The 25,968-nt window shown below is 37.3% G+C and overlaps 1 long non-coding RNA gene across 5 annotated transcripts in view; it reads right to left on the reverse strand.

Moving 5' to 3' along the window:
* The window catches only part of LOC111091707, a 158,702-nt gene that overhangs the window by 33,657 nt on the left and 99,077 nt on the right, over positions 1–25,968 (reverse strand). For 3 of the 5 annotated variants that reach the window (XR_005376568.1, XR_005376562.1, XR_005376567.1), the window contains exon 2: positions 5,710–5,794. The exons of the other annotated variants lie outside the window; for them this stretch is intronic. This is a non-coding gene — a long non-coding RNA (uncharacterized LOC111091707). The remainder of the gene's footprint in view (positions 1–5,709; positions 5,795–25,968) is intronic. 5 annotated transcript variants of the gene reach the window in all.

The raw sequence follows: 25,968 nt of genomic DNA on the forward strand, positions 1-25,968 counted from the left end.
TGAATTATTCCCATGGCCAACCCAGGAACTGAGGCTTGTCAAAGAATAAGTCATTAAGAAGAGGAGGGATTTTAAAAGCCCCGTGATGATCAAACCCATGATCTTGCTACTCTTTACATAGGATCTAGTTCAGTAAGATGCCCACATGATATGCTCTGAACACTTACAGCCTCAGAATCCCAACATTCTCTCAATTCTGGGCCTGAGGACATTGAATGTTGGCATACCTGGTACAGGTTACAGTATGAGATGTCTAATATTTAAATATCTCAAAAGGACAGAAGACAATGATGGCTTCAAGAGAGACATATAGAATTGAAACATCAGATGATGTAAAGTATCTTTCCATAAGATTGAGAAACTATGAACCTATTTCTATTTAATAGACCTAATTTAGCATTTAAAAAAAGGGAATACCCTGCTCTGAGAGTCTGAGCTGCTCCATAGAAAATGGTGAATGTTTGCCCAGGCACAGATTCACTGAGCCAAGCCAATGAATTACCAGTGCATGGACTAAGGAAAATCAAAATTGCTCCCATTCAAACACATGCTCTCTTGCTTTCTCATTCATACATATATATCAAGCCAAACCAACATTTTCAATCTTGCTTCAATCATAAGTACAAGAATAACCACCACCACGAGTCCCAGAACCTTCTCTCTTCCACTACTTACTGAGTTTCTACCACCAAACCAGTTCTGGGCACTTGAGACATGTTCAATAAATGTTTACCAAATGAGAGAATTAATGATGGATTCACACGTGAATAAATGTGTTTTATGTCATGGAGATTCAAGATGCTACATATTGTGACTTTTTTTAAATAAATGTTTAAGAGAATTGATAGTTTGAAACTGTCAAGGAAAGGTACATAAGATTTATCTCTGGCTAGAGGAGAGGCTAAAACACATTAGATGCCAAGTAAACATTTAACTGAAAGGAGAAATAGAATTATGGAGAAAGGATGTGCCATAGAGAATAGAGTTTATTCTGAGAGGGTTGCAGCAGAAACCCACCTGGTAAATGGATAGCTTAGCTATAGTCAAAAGAAAAGATAAGGAAAGCCTTGTAGTTCTGCCAATTTTCTCACTGTTGCTTAGCCATCACCTACTGTGTAATACATAATTGGCCTAAGAGACATGGGGGTGGGGTTCTAATCATGGAATAGTTAATAGTACAAAAAAATATTTACCCCAGAGCCTTTGGCATTGAGTTCTTTCCATTTTATGGTTTTAGTAAAGAGAATGTGATATTCATCACAGCCATATCTAAATTCCTTCAAGACGATGGAAACATAGGACAGCTTTCCAGGAGAGAATTTCATTCAGCAAGTTCATGGGCAGCCCTCCTGCCCAATGCCTGTCCTGACCCATCCCCACAGTGGACTTCTTTCTGAGACCCATCAACCATCTCATTGCATGTATGGTTCTTAAGCATATACTTGCTTGACTTTCTTTGTTTCCTCCCCACACTATTTCTTCCAAAATATTACCCAGCCAATTTTCTCTATTTACCATATTCCAGCTATTTCATAGTTCCTGTGTGTCTTGCCAGCATCCTGGTAGGTGTGTATCTTCAGCTCACACCCCTTAGACAAACTCCCACAAGGTATGTTCCTTTCGGAAAGTGGTAGAGGATAAATGCAGTCACTAATTCGGAAACTTCTATTTTTCCCCCCATTTCCTCTTTCTTTTAATTGCTCTGCTCTAAGCTCAAGTTTCTCAAATTGCCACATAAATACCCACTTCCCCAAGACCACTTCATTGCATGTGGGATCACCACTAATATTGTGGAGAATTCTCCTTTTGGTTCTGCGCCCCCCCTCAAGACAGAAGAGGAGATACTCCATTTATCAGGAACTTCCTGACAACAGAGAAACTATCTCTCAATGAGCCAGAGTGTGGAATGCCTCCCTGGGGACCTTGAGACTTGGAAAAGAAACTGAGATACTGGAATAATATGTGAATGGCAGTAGAGCAGTAGGGAATCAGCTTGACTGACTCTCTTGTCTTCCCCAAAACAGAATTCTGCTCCCACAGCATCTTCAGCCCACAGGCACCTACCCCTGATGCAGGGATCACACACACTTACAGAAAAATGCATTCTGACCAGAAGAGGAATGAGAGAGAAAGTAGCTTGGGTTTTCTCAAATTTGATGTCTCCATAATGACAAATAGTTAATGAAATAGGGATTTTGGAGCTCTAGATCTCAGTCTCCTTTTCTGGTTCTTTAGCATTCCCAAAACACTCGCCAATAAACCAAAAGCCCTTGCCTAAAATGCATCTAGACAGGTGACACTTCCATAGGCAAATGACATCACAATTCAGAAAACATTAAAAAATATATAATTTAGGGGCACCTGGGTGGCTCAGTGGCTGAACATCTGCCTTTGGCTCAGGTCATGATTCCAGGGTCCCGGGATCAAGTCCCATGTTGGGCTCCCCGTGGGGAGCCTGCTTCTCCCTCTGCCTGTGTCTGCCTCTTTCTCTGTGACTGTCATGAATAAATAAATAAAATCTTAAAAAATAAATAGTAAAAATAAAAATAAATAAAATTATACGCACACACACACACAAATTTCACGTTGAGTTAGAAAGCACTTTCATCCTTTAAAACCTTGTGTTCTAAATTATAAAGTCTCAGTTAACTCTGAAAGCCAGCGTGCCAAGATGCTGAAGTACACTTTGAAAAGCTGGGAGCTTGCTAGTATATCTGATGTATTTAGTTGCAACACATGGTAGCTGCCTAGGTGAGAAGAGCCACAGAAGTCAGAAAATGACACTACATTCAGGACAGAAGAACGCATTAGGGACAAACACAGGCTCTTCTGGTGGAAAAGTGTGTACGGTAAAAGAATGGGATTTAAGGAGGGAGTCTGTGGCCATGAAAATTTACAGTATGATAGGATATAGAGAAGCCCTGACAAATGTATTTCAGTTCAAGGAGACACTCGCAGAGGTTATATGGTCCTACCTCCTGCTGGTCTACCAACCAAACGAAAACTAGGCACAGGCAGTGCTGGTCTCTACAACCTCCCCAATACCTCATAGCTAAGCTCATGGCTGAGCTGAGACAAAGACATGCATGTTTGGAATTCTAATCCAAAGCTCATTCAATGGTCAATGATGCCCCTTAGAAGGGAGAACGTTCTCCTTGGAAAGAAGAAAAAGATTTCCACAGCTCCTTTAAAATACAAAACGTGTAAAATAGAATTGAGCGCTTACAATTCAGAAAAGCCCTTGATCTACGAGCATATATCCAGATCACATCAAAGAAGCAAAAAGCAAGATCTCCCTCTTTGACTGGTTTCCAGCAAAAGAACAAAACATTGGGCTTTATTTTTAAACATTGAATTTCCACGGAGGGCTAGACCCCTTCTCCCTCATTGTCACTGGTTGTGAAAAATATGGCTGAAATCCCTTAGCTGTGAGTTAACCTGGCATGGTAACTCAACGTTTTTATGTCTGAAAAAAGCCAGCTGATTTTTCATCTTAAGTGTTCTAAAATGACAGACAGTATAAAATGTAATTTTGTAGATTGTATGTGCATCCCGTGATACATATTTAGATACCCAGAGCGGAGGTGTTTGAAAGGTACTTCCTGTCTTAGGCATCTCCATTTGGGGTTATAAATGTGGACCCCTACACATAGCATATGCTTGAGTAATTATAATTCTGTAGTCCAGAGTCTCAAAATCAGTTTCTAATTTTAGTCAGAAGCTACTCAATGCAAAACTAACAAGAGTGGTGGTAAAGGGGGAAAAAACAAAAACAAAAACCCATGCAAAGGAGAGCAGGGATTTGAGGTGAATGGAAGTCAGATTGATTCAGATAAGATGCACACAGGGAGAGATTCATTCTTTCTAGATGTACAGTTGCAAGAACATTAGCCAGTACACAGTAGTATAACCATCACAATTTAGATCTAGAACAGCCCCAACACCCCACAAATCTCCATCATCCCTCCGCAGTCAATCACCGCTCTCCCCAGCCTAAGCCATTGGTAAACACTGATCTGTCTCTTGTCCCTATAGTTACGCTTTTTTCCAGAATGTCCTATAAATGAAGTCATACAGGATTTAGACTTTTAAGCACATATGGTATCAGAAGAAGCAGGAGCCAGAGAACCACAATTGTCAAATAAAACAGACCCCAAAAAGATTAAAAAGTAGTAGGTAGGCAGAATGCAAACGGGGAGAGTATTTTATCCTTTAAATAAAGGGAAGTAAACATTTCAAGAATAATGGGGAGAGAGAAATGTGGGTGGGGGATGGAAGGCTTAAATTTTCCAATTCAGGCCAACATTTCAAGAGCTATTTTTCTTTCTCCCTGAACACCAATAGCAGTTTCTCTGTCTTTATTATGGTTCTTTGACACCCTCCACTAAATTATAGTTTTAATTAATTTCAACATCTATACATTGACACTTACTGGAGCTACTGGATATGGAGACTGCATGACTCATCTGTTCAGTTAGACTGTAAGGTCCTGGATGGCAAAATTATAGAAATTTCACCTTTGTGTCCAGCAGGGTACCTAGCACAGATGCTTATTGATAATCTGTCATGTGTCTGTGAAGAAATCCATTGATCAGAGAAGCTGATAGAAAGTATTTTAAAAAGTAAATCTGCAGGGATCCCTGGGTGGCTCAGCGTTTTGGTGCCTGCCTTTGGCCCAGGGCGTGATCCTGGAGTCCCAGGATCGAGTTCCGCATCAGGCTCCCAGCATGGAGCCTGCTTCTCCCTCTGCCTGCGTCTCTGCCTCTCTCTCTCTGTGTGTCTATAATAAATAAATAAATAAATAAATAAATAAATAAATAAATAAATAAATCTTTAAAAAAAAAAAAAGTAAATCTGCACCCAGATTTTCAAACAGTAAATTTCATTATAAATTTATTTAGATGATTCTTAATTATTACAAGAGCCAAGATGTGGAAACAACCTCGATGTCCATTGATGGATGAAAAATGAAGTTGTGGGATATATATATATATGTATATATATATATATATATAATAGATATATATATATATATTAATATTCAGCCATAAAAAGAGGAAATTCTACCATTTATAACAACATGGATCACTGTCCAAGGCATTATACTAAGTAAAATAAGTCAGAGGAAGGCATACTGTTATGATCTCACTCATATGCAGAATCTTAAAAAACCTCACAGAAAAATGTATGAGATTTGTGGTTGTCAGATGTGGAGGGCAGAGGGAAGAGGAAATGGAAAAAAGGTACAAACTTCCAGTTAAAAGATAAAGAAGTATGAGAGATATAATATACATGACTAGAGTTAACATTGCTGTATAATAACATATGAAACTTGTAAAGGTAAATCCTAAGAGTTCTCATCACAAGAATTTTTCTTTTCATAGTATCTATATGAAAATATGCACGTTAGTTGAAACTACTGTGGTCATTTCACAACATATGTAAATCAAATAACCATGCTATTTGCCTTCAACTTTCATAGTGACATATGTCAATTATTTCTCAATAGAACAACACCAATGAGAAGATTGCTTGAATCATCCACCTTGTATTAGCTTTCCCTTCTCGGTCATTTTCTGGCTTGTATAAATAATTATATAACCTCTGAATTAGTACATAGTAGAAAAGGATCAATACTAGACACAGACAGATGAATATACCTCTGAGGAAACGAAATCATTATGGTTTGTGAACTATGAAATTACGTACCACCACCAGGCATATGCCAAGAGCTTCATGCGATGCTCCTTCAATAAGGCATCATTAACTTCCAGAACTCGGTGAATGGAGCCCCCTGCAGAGGGACATTTGTTTTAATGTTCTCCAATTACAATATGTTATTGATGTAGTCATAAAAATGATGCCGATGACCTACCATCAATTGGTCATGCACTAGAGGTAGCTTTCACCGCAATGCAAATAGATTCACTACACCTCAGAAAGGCAGCCAGTCCAGGGGTTGTGGCCAATGAATACCTCAGTCCAAGATTATCACTTAGGCAACTTGAAAACTCAACCACCTCTACCCTCAACCCATAAGTGGTTACATGTTAGGAGGACCATAGACCTTTCTGTTGCTTTTCTTCATTAATGGTGGAGAAACAACTGCCAAAGAATACAATAGCCATATAAGTCTCAAAATTTTAAAGCTTTGATGAGTTCTATCTGTCGCCATCACAGAATGAACAGCTTAGTAACTGGACCTAATTCTCTCCACACTGGTCCAGAGGAACATTCAGGGAAGACAGAGGAAAAATAAGAGGACATGGCTTCAGGTCTCCATGATATTATAAACATTTTTTCTCCTTGAACAAGAAGGTTGGTGCTGATAATTTTTTGTCTTCAAAAAGTAATTTTATCCTAAATATACTTCAAGGTTAAATTGCCCCTGAGGATTATTATTAGTCATTAGAGGTATACATGAAGACTAAATAAATTTTTCTTCTTGACAATATACTGCAGACCCTGATTAAAGGGAATGAGGTGGAAGAAGGATACCATCCTTAGAGGATTAGGACTGTGTTAATAATTCTCATAGTCGTGGTAGCCTTGATACATTGCTACTCACTGCTGGGCCCCGTAAATCATCTAAGGACAAACCCTTTCAAAGCTCACATAATCGAAATACCAAAATAATTTTAATGCTCAAACAAATTTAATGTGATTTTAATGTACTAGGTTAGTGCCTCCTCAAAAATGCACATCTATCCAGAAACTCGGAATGTGACTTTATTTGGAAACAGGGTTTTTGCAGATACAATCAAATTAAAACGGGTCATACTGCAGTAGAGTGAGCTCTAATCCAATGACTGGTATCCTTAAGAGACTGGCAACTTGGACAGAGACTCAAAATTGGAAGATTAAAAAAAAAAAAAAGAATTGGAAGATCTGAGGACACACAGGGAGAATGGCATATGACTGGTATCATGTGTCTACAAGCCATTTAAACAAAAAGAAAAATACCACATTAAGTGGATGGCACATATCTTGGCAGGAGGCAACAAATACGCTCTCCACATACATAGGATAAGTAGCAAGGACTCGGGTGGAACATTAATCATAACACTGACACTCCCAGGGACCCTGTCTCCTTACTGCTAAAACAAAGTCAACAGAAATCCTTGTGTATATCTCATGTATTTTTTTTCACATGGATATTTGAAAGGTCAAATAAAATGTTTTGAGGAAATGGCAAGTGTAAAGTTCTATGCAGATATAAATCGCTATTATTAATAACCATAAGGTTCATTTTGTTCTTTAATACCATTGAAATTTGAGAAAATAATTCTAAGGAAGTTGTGTAGAAATCATCACTCTTGAACTCTTGAACTCCTCTATAATAAACTGTTCAGCCTGGATCAAAAGGTGTAATAAATGTGCAAAGTACAAACAGATACAAGCAATCAAAAAAAAAAAAACATTTACAATCAAAGGTCAGTCTACTTCTACAAGCAACAATGTATCTTACAAATTAAAAATCTACATAATGGAGCAAACATGTGACACTTTAGGATAAAGGCAAGGGGAATAATGTGTTAGAATTATGTATAAATACAAAAGGTATGCATAGATAGAATGTACTTTAGGGTTACTGCACATAGCATACATATCTTTACTTGGGGTAGTCTCTTAAAAAATAGGAAATACTATTGATCTCAACAATCCTGGTCAAGAAGATATAATGTGATATAATCCTCTCCTATCTAAGCTAAAATGTCCTATGTTATTTTTCCCATTAACAGCACTTGCCACCTTATTTCATACACTTTAGCTACTGAATATTTTTTACCACATTTGTAAGTATCATAAAGAACCGCACTTTGGTAATCAAAATAATCCACCCCACTCCTCCTCTCAAGAAAACAAAACCTATTTCCCCGAAGACTATTCTCCTATCTTACATATCAAGCTAAATCAGTTTACCATTTCTTCAAAAATTTTAAGATTTAGCTCGGCAGTGGGAACTAGGACTCCATCTCTCAAGAGGAAATTTAATTAGTATTTATTGAACAATTATATTTTAAAACAATTGTGTGGCTCAAAAAAAATAAAGATATATAACATACATGGTAGTTTCATTGTAATCAACATCACAGTCAACTGTCTATGGCATTCAGAGTGAGTTTCGAAACCCAGATGAGTTAATGGTATTCCCAATGTCCAAACAGGCTCCCTTACCTGACGCTAGACTTCTCAAAAACTGTGTTCCTTTTAATTCTGAATCCACACTGTCACATAAGCCCAGCCGATTCTCACATCTAGCAGCAGCCCGTTCATCAAAAAGGACAGATATGACAAAAATCTTCCATTTCCCTGCAGATCTGCCCTCTGCATGTCGTTTGCCTGCCTGCCCTTGATTCCATTCACCCATGTAGACTCTTTGGACCGTGGGACTCCCATCCTAATAGCAAATTCTCTGCAAGGTCATGAGTATCTTCCTTCTCATCAACTCCAGGGACCGTTTCCCAATCCACAAGCATCTGCCCTTCTGATTGCTTGGCATTCTTGACCATTCTTGACCATTCAGGTTCCTGAAACTTACTCTTCCTCTACTTCCTACTTTTCCATCTACTGCCCTCATCATTCCTCCCCAGGCTCCTTGCCCGCTCTTCTTCCTACACTCTATTCACAGAGGTAGATTCCCTTCAGCGTGCGTCTTCAGCTCTCTGCTCCTACCTCATAGACTCATCTGTTCTTCCATAGTTTTGACCTCAATCTTCACTGAAGAACCACACTCACCCCCAACTGTTTATAAGATTATCTTGAACAGGATATATATTGCCTGTTTGGCAATTGCTTTAAAATATTTTAGGGTAAACTGTGTCATGTCTATAGGTGCATAAGTTATTTTTTTTATTTGGGCTGCTTTGCTCTCATATCTTAAACTCATAACCTATTTGGTAGCTACAGCAAATGGTTTAAACACCATTACCTGAAAAATAAATAAATAAATAAATAAATAAATAAATAAATAAATAAATACCATTACCTGAGTTACACAGATTACTATAAATTATGCCAGAAGTTTTTCATTGATGAAATAAGATTTGGTAGGGCTCACTATCTCTGCATGAGGCAGAAGATACAGGAGTCTTGATTCTAGAGCTATGTTTAGCATTCTTTCTCCCCACCCACCCAACTCCATCATCAGTCCCCTATCCCCGCTCACCTTGTTCCCCTGTTCCTTTGTACCACCTACAAAGAGAGGCCTTTATTTCCTGGCCTGACTAGATGTTTGCCCAACCTTCTATCAGATTACCATTGCATCCATCATTAGAATTAACCTTTCATGTGAAATGCTTATCAAAATGTGTAAGACAAAGTGGAGATGCCTCTGCACTTATGAATATCTGCATGACAGGCTTGCTTTTTCTTGCTTGCTAATAACATTTTCCTTTTGGGAGAATTTCAGTCTAATAGTTGCTATAATAAGATATAAACACATAATGAGAGGGATTCCCCACTGATCATTGATCAGCCCTGTCTTGGCACTGCCTTTCCCATTATGCTCCACTGTCCACCCTTGTTATAGGTTGAATTATGTCTCCCTTAAGTGGTGAAGTTCTAGTCTCTTATGTGAAGGTGACCTTATTTGTAAATAGGTCATTGTAGCGGTGATCAAGAGGAAGCCATTAGGATGGGCTTAAACCAATATGAATAGTACTCTTATAAGAGGAAAGACACAGACATCAGGGGAAGATAACCATGGGAAAACAGGCAGAAACTGGAGTCTTATTGCTGCAAGCCAATGAATGCATGGGGCTACTAGAACTGGAAGAGGCAAGGAAGGAACCTTCTCTAGGGGTTTTGGAGGAAACATGGCCCTGGTGATAACGTTCAAACTGTGACAATAAATTTATTTTTAACCGCCCATTTATATTTTGTCATGGTAGCTCTAAGAAACTCATGCAGTTCCAAACACTATTGATCCTGGTTAGCCTTCAGAATAAATTGATGCTCAGTAATTGCTTGTCATACAAACAACTGGTGATTGATGGGTTCGAGGTTCAGATCCCATTCACCTCATCTTCATCCTTTGTATTTGAGATGAGATTAATTATCCTATTGTACAGCTTTGACTCTTGTTACTCTCTTGCTCAAAATCTTTGAGGATTGTTACCTACATTTAGAACAGACTCAAAAGCTTCAGCAAAGTTCTCCAAATCCTGCTCTCCAGCTATTATTTATCTTCTTTCCTAGATACTAGAGTCTCCAGCCCTTCCCACAAAGCCCTATTGTCCACACCTCTACCACATACTTTTCCCCATCTGAACTGCCCTTTCTCTTACTTCCACTAGTCAGACCTAACTCATAAGCCATTGCCTGAGTAACAGCTTTTACAGTCTACTCTCCCAAAAAGGCATTTGCATCTCCCTGCTTCATAAAACCACAAGTATTTGTAGATTTCTTAGAACACTTTACAATTCGCTCTACTATAACACAGAATATGTTAACATTTTCTATCCTTTCCACTGCAATCTAAACTCTTTAAGTATTTTCATTTTTGCATGTTCTGCACTTGTCGTGCATAGGCAACTGGCATATCATGTAATATTGATTGAATTGAAAAAAAGTGAATTGTGGGTTGACTGTCAAATTCAATAGGCACATGTGAATGAAGTAGCAGCCTTCCTCCTTATCAAAGGGTGTATAGTCAGGTCAAGTCTTTATAAGTTACCAAGCAGGAGATCATGCATCAGAGATACAAACAATACTCATGCAATTGTTTTCCTTTGGTAATGTGATCACTCTCCATGCCCACATGCACATCCTGGTCACTATTTATGTCTTTCTTCTCAATTCTTATAAATGGAAAAAAGGAATAGGTTAGAGTGTGTATGCATGCATTTGTATTTATAGATATATTGACAAAAGTCAACTCACCATACACCTAAGATAATTTGCTAAAAAAGGAAAAGGTTATCAGAAATACTCCACTTAAAGAAAAGGAAATTGAGTCTTTTAACCTAATCTCCATAGAAATTTTGGAATTCTTTTGCTGGTATCATGCCGTGACACACAATCACTACAATCGGATATATATCTTTGCAACTTATGGGAACAATAAGCTTGATCATGACCAACTGGTGGAATGCCATTTTATAGAAATCTTCCAGTTTCTTAGTGTTCAAGTATTCCAGATACTATATGTAGCTGATTAACTGCACCTAATAGACTTTCCTCTCTTAGTTCTGTTTTGCTTCTGGCTCTATGGATTCATTCTGGCTCAGCTAATTGATGTTCTGTTTCGCATGCTTAAAGATTTTCACATAAGAACTATTTTACTATTTTTCTGGAAAGAGTAAAACTTAAAAATAACTGGTATGTAAGATCCAGGAAATGACTAGAAGTGAGGAAAATGGGTCTGCAAATGTGTTTTCAACAAATAAACTCTTCAGATAAGTACTTTTATTATGAAAGTCAGTATCTAATATGGAACAAATGACATCACCTGTGAAGGGAAAAATGAATTTCAAAAAAATAAGGCAATCTAGTTTAGGTCATGCAAGTTCTAGAAATATGAAATGCTATGTGAAAAAGAAACATTCACTCTGGTGTGCCTTAATAGAACCATGGACTGTAAATTACAATGACTAATTCAGAACGGCTTTTAAGTTATAATTATGGATGATTCAACCTGAAACTGTTGTTTCTCCATTTCTACTTACCAACTTAGATCTGCACTCCTCATTTCTGCCTAACACCTATGAACTTCCAAGAAAATTAAGAATTTAAGAAGGTACAACATCACTGTTTTCACCAATGCTGAGTAGAATACTTGAGTATTCAGAGTTCAGCCTTTAGCATTAACTTTTCACTCCACTATTATTGTTTTGCTATGGGAAAAAAATACTGTTAATGCCTTACACTTAAGTCCTTTGCTATGTATCCTCATATCTCCCAAAGACTGAACTATAAATAATATCAGCAACAGGGCTCCTCCCTCTCCACCCCACCTCCACCTTGAGCTAGATACTCAAATAACAAAATCAGACCCCAGTACTTCAGATAGAGCCAAATATACTGGTTTTCTTTGAAAACAGGTTTAGGGAAGCAATGCAGACTGGGTATCTGTTCATTGTAAGAAATAAAACTTCAATTGTACCAGTTTTTCAAGAAGTTCTCATTTAATCTAGTTGGCTTGCTTAGGGATTAAACAACATCACAGATTTTAGAATGTGCAACCAAAAATTTCCTCAGAGCACCAAGTTTACCTGTTTTTAATTTTATTCTTTCGGTGATTTTCAACTTTAGGTTTTATCCATATCATGGTTTTCTAAGGATCAGGATGTTGATATCCAGAGGAAAGTAGTAAAACCCTGGTTATATTTGAAATATGTTCATTACAAAGAGTAGGATAAATTCAAATGCGTCAAAGACTTGTCTACGTATCAAACTAATTTTTGGAGACAGTGAGCATTTGATTTGCATTCCCTTGTACAGTGGGATTGGAACATGAACGTATTGGTTTGTCCTTGGCCTATTTCCATTATGTTTTCCTGTCCCCCAAAAGCATTTGAGAAAGCAAAAGCCAAATATTTACTGGCCCTTGAGAGGCTAAAGACAGACAGATTAGAAGTTAAGAAAAAAGAGGTACGGAAATTGTTAAAATCATAATGATGTTTTAAAGGAAACTGTTTCAAAGATTCTTTCAGGATAAACATTTTCAGTGGGTTATATTAATCTGGAAAGATTAGTGACCTTCCTGATGAACATTTTTAAGGGTATGGAGGGCCACTAGTAGTCCTCTAAGTACTGTATCTACAGTCTCACCCACCAGCAACATAGTAACTTCATCACTATACATTATTTAAACTTCCATGGTATCATATTTATATGTATAACAATACTAAAATAAGAGTGGACTCAACGAAGTTTGTCTTTTCCTATAGGGAATTCCATTTGAGGGGCATCTGGGTGGCTCAGTGGTTGAACATCTGCCTTTGACTCAGATCATGGTCCCAGGCTGCCGGGATCAAGTCCCCAGTGGGCTCCCCACAGGGAGCCTACTTCTCCCTCTGCCTATGTCTCTGCCTCTTTCTGTGTCTCTTATGAATAAATGAATAAAATCTTTTAAAATAAAATTCCATTTGACAGTAGTACCTGTATTTGACTTCCTCCCCAAGTCTAAAATGTCAGTAAAAGTCAGACATAGTTATAAAAGATAAACAGTTATGTTACTGAATGGCCATGAGTGGATAGGCACCCTTAGCATTCAACTTCAAAGATTATCTTGAAAATTATGCATCATAAATGAGTATGCTGGGCACTGAGGGGGGCGCTTGACAGGATGATCACTGGGTGTTATTCTGTATGTTGGCAAATTGAACACCAGTAAAAAATAAATTAATTATTAAAAAAATTAATAAAAGTATCAGAAGGACAATAAATAAATAAGTATGCTCGAAAAAGCCAACTTTAAGTATGATATCAATTCCACATAACAACTGGAAATCCAGTTTCTAAAGATTACTTATTTATATATTTTGTATCATGTAAACCAAATATCAGAGATATTTAATGGTTTTGATTCCATTTCCATGCTGAGACATATTTTTTGTGTCTTAGTTTTAGTCGCTACACAGGTATACCTTAGTTGGGGGTTCTTCTCATGACATATTTTCATTCACCTTTTATTTTGCTCCAATAATAATTCTTAGCTCTTTGGCATGTCTCAGAAAACAAACAAACAAACAAACAAACAAACATGCCAAGTTTCCTCAGCTATACTTAAGTACAAAAATTTCTGGTACCCAAAATTTCCACTTTTCTTTACAAGGAGATAAAAATAAAAATGTATCCTTTTAATTAAAAAAAGCATCAATTTCACAAAATTCTTTGAGAAATGCATGTTAAAATAAAATGGAAAGGATACAAAAATTACAAGTTGAAAGTAAATAGCAAACTGCTTCATAAATACTAGAATTTAAAATGAACAAAATGGAACTGATATTTCTGAAATGAACATATGGTATCTTACCCTTTAATAAATTGGTGTTAGTATCAACAGAAAAAAAAAAAAAAAAAAAAAAAAAACGGAGCTAATGCTTATTCGACACAATTCCAAACTACAGACTACACAAAATTGACTTAAAGCAATGGGAAAAAACCCACAAAACCCTGGATTTGCTGTTGTCATTGTTGTTCAATTGGGGAAAAAAAAGTTAAGTGTCAGCTTAAGGACCTGTAAAATCACACATGGAAAAGTAGTATTGGGATAGATATAACTGAGGTGAATAAAGAGTTCTCTTTTCTTAAAAAACATCCTTTACTCAAAAATTGCATTTAATGGTTTTAAGGAAATAGCACACAACTTTCACAGAGAATCCTCAAGATTCCACAATCCCTCCTGTATTTAAGATATTCCCAGGCATAACAGGGAGCTCGCCAACCACCTGATACAGGAAATTGATACTGTACTAAAAAACCCATCTTAACACTATGGTTAGTCTCAAGGCATTTAGGGAACCAAAGAATGCACCTATATTGTGCCTTTCCCACTTAAACATATATAATTGTAGTGGTATTTAAATCTGTAAGCACACACCTCTCTAAAAATAGGGAATTATTATGTACAAATGCTACCAAGAAAACTAGTAGAGAATAGGAATATAACTCAAGCATGTGCACATACGTGTACACACACACAGGTAAGATATAAGATATTTAAGGCAGCAACATTTTCTATGGTTCATTTTCTTCTTTTCCTTTTTTATTTTTAAAGCCACTTTGAGGTATAAATGGCATACAAAATGCTGTACATGTTTAATGCATAAAGCCTGAGGAGTTTGGAGGTAAGTACACACTATGAAACCATCACCACAATGTCATTGACATCCATCACCTCCAGAGGTGTCCTCCTGCCCTCTTTATTTTTATTACTATTAGAACACCCAAGATCCATACTCTTAGCAAGTTTAAGTATACAATATTGTCAACTATAGTCACAGTGCCATATAGGAGATCTCTAGGACTTATTCCTCTCACAGAACTGGAACACGGTACTCTTTGATTCATACCGACTCAAACCACCCTCCCCATCCCCGCCCCTGGAAACCTCCATTCCAAGCTCTGCTTCTATGCAAGTGGCACAATACAGTATTTGACCTTCTGTGTCTCACTTATTCCCCTTAGCACAATGTCCCCCAGGGTTGATCATAAAGTGACATTTACACCCAAACTAAAATTTGATCAATAGTAAAGGAAAAACTGCTAACATTTTAATAATTAGGGAGTTCTTTTATTATTCTATGAATCTTGTGATTTAAAGGGTTTTAAATCTTCCTTCCAAGAAAAACTGAATTTAAAATTTGTTTTCCATTGCACTCATTAGACACAAACTTAACTGGCAGTACAGTAAACACAGCACATGGTCAATAGATATACAAGTTGCTTGTTCAAGTCTTGTTACCTTGAATTATTTAAACGATCTTCTGTGCACTTAGGATTTTGAGAGCCAGCGTCAGAGGCCATTTGACTTAGAATCAAGAAATCCTGTTATAAATCTTAGTTCTCATATTTACTGGCTGTGAGTCCTTAAAGAAACCACATAAACTCCATTCAGGAAACTCAATCTCAAAATCAGTAAAATTAAAGTAAGAATACCATCATGCCAACATCATAGGTTATCATAAGGATCAAGTCTTTAAAAAGAATATATATTTTACAACATATGTAAATACAAGATCCATTAATATTAAAAGCTTAACTACTTTGATTAATATTTCTGGCATGTATAAACCATAGATGATTGGATCATTCCAAAGTAATGGTAAAAGAGACCTATATGAATTCTTCTCCCTATCCTGCAATGAGGAACTTTGCAAAAGAATAACAGACTATGCAATGTTGAGGAAATGAAGAACCATACAATGTAGCATACAAGAACTCAGAAAATACCCATGTCTAAGAATTCAGAATCATCATAAGCCGACTTAACCCTCCTGATGTTGCATTTGGTCACACAAGGTGCAATAACAATGTCAAAATGCCCTACCAGTACAGAGCACTATTACTAGTAACTATGGTAGTAATGGCAGTAGTATTAGAGGTATTAATAAGATGAGGGAAGAAACAACAGGAAAAAATGTCAAAGTTGTTCATCTTCAAATGTGTGAATAAATACTAATGTTATTTGATCTAGATTTTGATCCAAGTTCATAGTTATTAATTTATATTATGCATTACATCTATGAATCTACATATTTTTAAAGATTTATTTATTTATTTTAGAAAGAGTGAGAGCTTGTGAGTAGGGCAAGGAGAAGGAGTGAGGGGAGAAAGAGAATTTCAAGCAGACTCAGTGCAGAGCACCAGCCCTATGTGGGGCTCAATCTCATGACCCTGAGACCATGACCTAAGCTGAAACCAAGAGTCAGATGCTTAACTGATTGAGCCACTCAGGTGCCCCTAAGGTCCATGAATCTACAGATTAAGAAAACATTGGGTTAACTAAACAGCTAGATGGAAAATGTAGCCTCAAAGTCACTAAAGTGACTTAGCCAACAGAGATTTGAACTTTCACTATGCACCACTCTGTTCCAAGTACAAGAGGATCAAGATTTCCATATGAAATATCCTGCAGTTCTGGCAAGGATGAAGGACAATGACCTTCTCACATATTTCTGGTAGATAAGTGTATTACTAAGTCTTCCTAGAAAATATACTGCAAATATCTTTAAATTAAAAATATATATGGCCTTTGACTCAGTGTTGCCCTTTTGAAAACTAGCCTATAGAGATAAACATTAAGATATGTATAAGGATATTATTGCAATATTTTTATAGTAGAAAAACTTACAACAGTAACAACTACCAGAAATCTGGAACAATTCTTAATATTCATCATTGGGAAGATACAAAAAAAAAAAAAAAAGAACATTAAAAATAATGACCTATATATACTGACCTGGGAAAAGTCCATGATTTATTGTTAAATGACAAAATGAAGTGGGAGAGATTCAAGGAGTTCTGTTTGAGCATCTGATTATTGACTTTTGCTTTATAAAACTGTATTATAAGCAATACCTGTTCAATTATTTTTAATTGAACAGAAATAAACAATTTTGAAAAATGGTAAAGAAGGTATTGAGATGATTTGGAGTTTATATTCAAGTAGTGTAAAATAAACAGATGACAAACTGTTAAGCAATGAACTCTAAGTTAAAAAGAAAAAGCACTCAACAGGAGGAATTCATCTCCTATTACCAAAATGCACAAAAATGTCATAGGGAGCTGTGAGGTGGTTAAAATTGAACTGGAAGGATTTAGGTAGAATGATTGGATTTTGTTATACTCTTCCAAGAATATTCTAGATCAAATGAAGTTAGAAGCAGGGGCCAGACATAGCTGAATGAGACAAAATGAAATTGCACTAAAAGATTGATTTTTTCCAATTTGCTCTGTTCAGTAGACCAGTTCTGGTCAAGTCCAGGAGATACTAGTCATCACCTCACTTGAATTCTTGGGAACTGTGCCCACTGAAGTGTTTGGTTATATCTGATTTTACTATAATTTTGTTCATGTAGCCTAAGAGTGTCAAAATAATCTAGAGATAAAGACATTAATTAGCATTTCTAAATAAATTGGCTGAGCTATAATCTTCATCTGGTAATATTCTAGATACATTGAAAAAATAATTTAGTAAAAGAAAATGCTTATTAGCAATCAATCTTGAAAAGATAGCACATCCTCAGAGCTCACAAATACAGATGGCACACTCGTCATGGGATCACAATGAAACTCTAAATAAGCCAATTTGTATACGATCTTTGCCTCAAGTAATAGAGTATTTGTTTTTGTGGGATTCTGATTTCCAAAATTACCCCCCATGTAGACCTGAACATCATTCAGACAACTACTTAGCACTTAAAAAGCTTTCTCAGAAACAGATGGCATTAATAAATAAATCTGCATATCAAACACTCACTGATAAACCTATAAGCCAGCTATGAAAAAATTAAAATCTAAGTAAAATAGGTAAATAGGGACAAAAACAGTTTAGTGTGTTCCCAAATACAGAAAAATAAATGAACGCTGGAAAAATTCTTAAAGTGGTAGTTCTAAGCTTCATAAAAGCACAAACTCAGTCAAATTAAAAAGTCTCAATGTTTAAATTTCAATCAAAATTCATTAACTGTGAATGGAATGAAGAATTAGATATTTAGGTACCCAAGATAAAATAGATGTAGACAGTGGCCACTTGGGACTCAGATTTGACACCAAGGTGGCATCTATACATTTATGTAACATAAAGTAGCTCATCAGGCAATAGCTGTCAAAGGAAGAATTTCTAACAAACAATAATTTCCTACATATTTTTAGTATCCAAGAATCTAAGTGTCAACTATTGGGCAGATTGTCACTTCCTTACCTATACCAAGACAGGTTCAAAGGTTCAAAGGTATCCACAGATTGTTTTAACCTTCCAGAATATGGGATCCCTGGGTGGCGCAGCGGTTTGGCGCCTGCCTTTGGCCCAGGGCGCGATCCTGGAGACCCGGGATCGAATCCCACGTCGGGCTCCCGGTGCATGGAGCCTGCTTCTCCTTCTGCCTATGTCTCTGCCTCTCTCTCTCTCTCTCTGTGTGTGACTATCATAAATAAATAAAAATTAAAAAAAAAAAAAACCTTCCAGAATATGAGAATGTCATTTACTTCTTTCTCTATTACACTAAAATATATGAACCTATTTTATATTTAATATCAAAAAATATTGAATACTATTATGCATTCCCATTTAAATTATGAGAGCATATGTGTGTGTGTTATTTATTTATTATAATAAAGACCCACAAAATATAACATTCTTTCCAACTTGAGTAACAAATTACTAATGTGTGAAAGTCACAGGGCTTAAGCTTTTTTTTTTTTTAAGATTTTATTTATTTATTCATGAGAGACACAGAGACAGAGGCAGAGACACAGGCAGAGGGAGAAGCAGGCTCCCTGCAGGCTGGGACTCCAGGATCCAACCCTGGGCCAAAGGCAGCTGCTGAACCACCCAGGGATCCCCAGCTTAAGTTTTTTTGATTACTGGAAAGACACTTGGCCAAAATGCTCTTGGATTCTCCAAATGGTGCATACAAAAGTTTTCAATGCAGTTTTCACTGACAGTATATTGCAAGAGACATGCTGCCTACCACATATGAGAAATGCAAAGAGAAATTCATGATTTCTATGCCAATTGCATTTAAGAGAAGCTGGTACACAAGCTTTTTCCATCAAGTTTACCTTCATGCTAAGATACCATCTCCATTCTGATTGAAAAAGCTGTGTGTACTGATATAAAAAGCATTTTGAACAATTCATCTTCATAATAAAACAAGGGAAGATTGCATTGAGTGTTTAGGCAGATGTGCAATAAGATACAGGCAGGCTAGGACATATGCTTCTTGGACATCTGGAAAGCTTTCCCAGTTTTGTAGCTAAGAACATCATTGAAAGACCTGGAAGGAGATATCCAAAATCATTGTTTTCTGGTGCCTTTTCTTCTGAAACAACAACAAATACAAACCATCATTTTTCAGGATTAGCCAAGGATTTATGGGCTCTGGACTGAGCTCACATATCTTCCCCTACCCCAGGCAAGCCTGCAGAAAACTTCCATGAATCCTCCATTTCATCAGTTGCTTTCATAGCCAAGTGTCCTGAGAGAAAAGTCTCTGCTCACTCTCTCTCTCAACATCTGCTTGCTTGGAAGCCCTGAATGTCATGTGTCTCTCTTTAGATCACTGCTCCTCAGTTTTCTTTATCCTCTTTCCTCTGTGTTGTCTTTACAGGTGAATAATTCCATAGAGCTGTCCTTGGTTCTCTTCTTGGGCCACCTAGGCAGGCTCCATGGAAGAATGTCATCTACACTCCCTTCTTTATCTTCTGGCAAGGTCTCTTTCTTAGGCTCAAACCTTGTGTATCCAGTTACTGATGGAAATATCCAGCTGGAGTCCTGGGAGAACTTCAGCCTAAACAATTTTATAACATATTATCAACATCATCCCCTCCCACCCTCCATGTCTACTTATGCTCCTGTATTTCTTATCCTGGTCAATGGTAACCTTTTCTTGACCAAGGAAGCATACTCAGTGAGTAAAGAGCATAAAAGCCCTAGAAAACAGGAAGCAGTTTTACACTCACATTTGAGCCTCAGCATGATGTGACAAAGAGTTGAAGACCAATAAATGCTTTTCGAAACTAGAAGATAAAAACTATTGCCTGTGTACTATTCGGCTTGTAGGGAATGTTTCTAAGACCTGGTAGCAGCAGGCACTCAATAGATATTTGCACAATGACTTCATGAGTTAATTCATCAAAAAGCTCTATTTAAAAAAAAAAAAGGCTCTATTTTAGATTTTAGCTGAATATTTGAATGACTAATACCTTAAGGCTTTCTGATATTTGTTAGTTACTTCTAAACAATAAAAAGTATGAGTGCCTATTGCAGTATGAGTGTTGGAGTCTGTAAGACTTGGATAGGAGTCCTGGTTCTGACCCTAACTGCTATAGGAATATAGGCAAACAGCTTCCCATACTAAACCTGTTTCTTCATCTGTAAATGGGTTTAATTTCTCTCATGTGCATGCCCTGATTTCATCTTAGAGAATTTCAGGATTGTACATGGAAACTGGAACACCAAATACAACTCCCAGCAATGGAACGTGAACGTAGATTTCAGACCACAACATGTTAAAACAGAAGGCTTTAGAAAGTCCCATGAGTGTTCAGCTGCACTCGAATCAAAATCTCTGGAAGAGAATCAGGCATCAGCTTTGTTATCCAATTCTGAGTTAACCTGATGCACGTAAACCAGATGTCTGAGCACCACTGCCTTGGGTGAGGGCAGTCCTATGTACTCTATAGTCTTCTACTATTTAAAAGCTTTCAAACACATTCATGTCATCTGATACTTTCAACAAGTCAGTCATTGATTGATTCATTCATTCACTAAACCAGCAATGATTGAGTATAGGATATTATGTTGGGTGCTGGGGGAGAGGGGTGTAGAATGAGAAATAAGACCAGACATCCCTTCATCATGGAACACAATATTCACAGGGCAGACCTTACTCAAATACTACCTTAAATAAATAAAATTACATACAGCCATGTGTTAGGAAGGAGACACACACGTCACTGTGAAATATCATCCCGGTTGCATTGGCAAGGAAATTGTGGTTAAGAAAGGTTAATGTACATCTTAAATCAGCCTCCTCAACTATGACTAAGAATAGTAAAAAACTGGATTTGTTTTACAATCAGCATTCTGCCATCTGTGAAACTATTCTTATCAAATTCTGGCCCCAATGTGTACAGACAACAGAGTGGTAAGGTTCCAGAGACCTCACATGTGATGGGCTGACCTTGAATTACAGAGATTTAGGAGTGCCAAAACAAAAGAAAAAAATCCCCAGGATGCCCTGAAACAGAGCTTCAAAGCCATGGTGAGGCCAAGGTCTAGAGATAAACAGAGGTCAGACAGGCCAGTTCCCAGAGAACAACCAAAAATAGAAGATTCTCAAGCACCCTCATTCATCGTCAGTAGATTTGCCCTTCTTGGGAAATTTGACAGGCTAAAATGTTTAAAGTCTTATAATTGTACACATCCTTGGGTCCGGAAATTCCACTTCTAGGAATAAAAATTTCAAACATATGCTCAAAATACAATGACTAAATGTGTTTTATTTTGAACTGTTATTTATAATTTTAAAAAGTCAGAAACAACTTAAATATTCTTTTAGTGTTAGACATTTAAGTATGGTCTAGCAATAAATGTAAAAGTATGCAGCCATTTAAAAAAAACAGGGTTTTGAGACAGAACATGTTTACTGCAGAAGAATAAATGGAAGTTTGATCTGGATTTAACAAATATAAGTACAACAGCCGTGTGTGTGTGTGTGTGTGTGTGTGTGTGTGTGTGTTTGCTTCTGCCCATTGCAGATGTGAATAGAAATATACAACAAAAACATTCAAATGTGCTAACATTGACCAAATCTGCAACTTTATTCCACTTTCTGTCCCCACTCTCAACCTTCTGAACATGCATCTATAATGAGAAGAAAAACAATTGCGTTTGTAAAAGGAAAGAGTTTCTTCTGAAGAACCACATCTCTCTGGTTGCCCCAGAGGCTCTTGGACCAAGATGAAAAAAGCGACAAGCTTCTCAAACAGTAGCTTCAATGATGAAACTGATGAAGAGTGATTTTCACGTGTGACCTGGGCAGTAATGGTCTTCCAAAAGAGCACGAGTTTCATTATCTTTCAGAAGCCCAGAAGAAATTCTACTACTGATCATTAAGACTGTTACAATTACTAAAAATAATATTTCAACAATTTTGGGACTGGGCAATCATAATATGGATTTATTAGAGTAGAATAAGTCATTCCTTAAACTAAGTCTGGATAGTCAGGATAGAGTTCTTTGAAGTCTCCATCTTTTCATTAATGTAACTCTGGCTTTCATGTGTGCCCTCTCAATTGGGAGAGCTGGACTACGTAGGTATAGGAGCTACATTCTCTAGTATGAAGCCAATATGGGATACTGTGACATCAGAAAAAAATGCAACATAAGATCTCAGATTCAGAAAAGAGGTCCCTCTGGGAAGTTTCAGGTGGTGACAGGTTGACAAGGCAGTATCTGAGCTTGTGGATGCCTAATGGAGGGACTCGATGCACTTTCACGTCCGGTCTACTGAGCCCCGTGGATCTGGGGGGAGATGCACAGGCTGCCCTCCCAGCTGGTGGCCATCTGCCTAAGTGACAACTGCCAGATGGGTGTGGGGGATGGGACCGAAATGGGGATCAAACATTAAATAAAAGGATTTCTTGAAAAGCTGCATTGGCATTGATTATTCATGTGACATTCTACTGTCTTGGAAGTTTTCATTTGAAATATTTGAGTAGGAATAAAAAAAGATAAATTCCTAGATGAATATGTCTGGTGTGCTAGACATGAAGTGCTTTGTACTTCCTACAGAAAACACACTGAATTGATTTATAAGTGGACTTGTTCCATTCAAACTTCAAACTCAGATCGAAGAATCAATAAATAAACTTTATCTCTGCCCCCATGGGACAGAGAGCACTTGACTCTTCCCTGATCACATTCCCATTTGCTGTTGGGATAGAATCTCCCAACGCTGTCCCATGAATCTCCCACCTGTGTGTCATCTAACTTTGGGGACTAAACAGTGAGCAAAGGGAAGAATGGAAAATGATGTGAACAAGGAGACTATAAGAGATCTCTGTACCTTCCTCTTGGTTTGGTTATAAGCTGAAAACTGCTCTAAAAAATGTAAGTCTTAAAAAAAAAAAAAAAGTGAAAATCACCACAGCTCTCTGGCCTGAGCCAGTCATGGAAGGAACCAGAATAAATAGCCCCTTTGCTACTTCTTCTTACCCCATTTTGAAAGTATGTTAAAGAAACAATTGTTCTGTAGTACCATCATTTTTTAAATGTTGCTTTTGAAGTTTAGGGAACATTCTAGACACAACAAATAAGCAATGTTTCAGGAGAGTCGGAATAATAGGAGAGACACTATACTTGCTGTTATTAAGAAAACCGTTATTAGCAGTCAGAAAAAATTAAGTCAGGGAGTCAAACAGATTTCATTTTTCCTTTAAGGAAATTTGAATTATAGGTAAGAATATATAAAAAAGCATTTTTTAAAAAGATTTTATTTATTTATTCATGAGAGACACACAGTAGAGAGGCAGAGACACAGGCAGAGGGAGGAGCAGTCTCCCTACAGGGAGCCTGATGAAGGACTTGATCCCAGGACCCCAGAATCACTACCTGAGCCAAAGGCAGATCCTCAACCACTGAACCACCCAGGTGCCCCAAGGCATTTTTTTTACCACCACCCATCTTCCTAACCAAATCTAGATCGAACACATTACATGAACATGAACTCTCAGTGAGTTAAGACTACAGATCAGAACTAAAGAATATACCACCAAGGATGTTTAGGTCTTTCAGTATTATCACGAGACAGGTGAAGGTGTTGATCGTTAGGGAGCTGAGCACACTGGACTTAGTCCAGAGAGATTATCTCCAGGACAAGTGCATCAAAATCTTGTGTTGCTCTTCAGCGGCTATCTCAATGATAATGCCAGTTGATAAGCTGTCCACAAACCACTGTTTGTTTGCTCATTTTTAAGTCTGATTCTTGCTTTCAGGCAGGCGATTGGGTCTGTCCAAGCGAGGGCTTTATCTAAACTGGCAGTGCTGAGGCAAAAATCTCTAATGAAAACTGACACATGCAAATCCTCCAATTTGATCTTTTCTGGAATGTTCAATTTAGTTTCAACATAATTGCTGAAAGAGGCTGTAAGTTATTGTCATATATTTGCAGTCTTATAATTTCTGCTTCTATGGCTATTTTCCATTTGGCGTATAGCTGGTCTTCTCTAATGTTTTTATTGTAGAACTGCCCTTGGACACGTACCTGAAAATGATACAAAGCAGTCCATGTTTATGTGTAGATTAAAAAAAAAAACACTAAATCTGAACATTGTTATCTAATCTTTAAATACTACTATGAAAAAAGCAAAAAGCAAAATAAATTCAATTTAAGCTCAATGTTTGATTGTCAGATTTACTTCTTAGAAAATAATGGATACCAGAAGACCTGGAAAACTCCTATAATCCCTACTGAAACATAGCTATGCATCTTCTATAACATGCAATGATTCTGCATGGGAAGAATATACAGATGTCTATGTGTTACTGCAAAGTTAAGAAATGTGAAGAACAGAAAAGATAGGTAAGAGTAATTTTGTAAATAGTTACTTTTATATATATCAAGTTGAAAGGACATAGGTCAGACACCATTGGACATGAAGCAAACAAATGCACTCTACAGCCATGGACACAATTACGTAAAGTGCCCTATAGTAGGGCAAAGAAACGATGACACTCCCCTGTGTGGTTTTCACTAAGACAGCTAAGTTAAACACCAACTGGCCTGACAGTTTCCAAGCCCTCAAAAAACACAGTCAGTCTCACATTCTTCCAAATGGATTAAAGAAAGAGCACAGCAAGTTGTTGCTTATCTTTCTCTATTGTTTGATATAGTCTTGGACCATCCATTCTCCCCCTGGTGCATTTTCTGGTGTCAAAATGAGCTTTTACATGGACTGCAGTAGCTACAAACTGCTGGCAGATGTAAGTAATGTAGTACCTTCCATACTTGACCATTTCTCCCACGTTTTTCAGAGAATAGCTAGAGTTTCAAAGTAGCCCCCATTTGGGGTAGTTTCAATAGTGCTGAAGAATGTAGATTGGAGTATCAGAAAAAATATCAGAATCCTCATCCTGCCATTTATTTGGCTAGATGATTTGAACCATGCTACCCTAATGTTTCCAGTTTCACCAGGCTTATCTGAACAATGATTGCTGAAGAAGATAATTCAGCAGTGAAATGCCTAGAACAGTGCCTGGCTCTTCAAATACTTATTACCAATAACATTAATATTAATCGACCATAAACCTAGTTATCAGGCTTTCTCTGACAGTTGTGATTCACCTATATAAGATAGGTGAATAATATATACTACAATTAGCATGCAGGTAAGGGCCAAGATGCATGATGCTGTCTGACTAGTTTCTCAGCCACACATCTGTCTAGGAGATCAGCTAAGGGTGCTGGCGATACTTAGCATGTGTACCGATGCAGGTGCTCTGTGGCCTAAGCAGTGTTAAGGTACTTTTAAGATATGGAAACAAACTAAGAATTTCCTAAGTCCTCTGTTAAACCGCTGCATGCATCTAGCAATGTCTGACTAAATATCATCACCAAATAAATGTATTCAAAATAAGAAAGCTGGTTAGGGGCGCCTGGGTGGTGTAGTCGGTTAGGTATCTGACTCTTTATTTTAGTTCAGGTCATGATCTCAGGGTCCTGGGATCGAACTTCTCCTTCTTCCTCTGCTCACCCCACTAGTGTGAGCTCTCTCTCTCTAAAGTAAATAAAT

Source organism: Canis lupus, chromosome 22 (assembly GCF_011100685.1).
Source record: "Canis lupus familiaris isolate Mischka breed German Shepherd chromosome 22, alternate assembly UU_Cfam_GSD_1.0, whole genome shotgun sequence".
Taxonomy (NCBI): domain Eukaryota; kingdom Metazoa; phylum Chordata; class Mammalia; order Carnivora; family Canidae; genus Canis; species Canis lupus.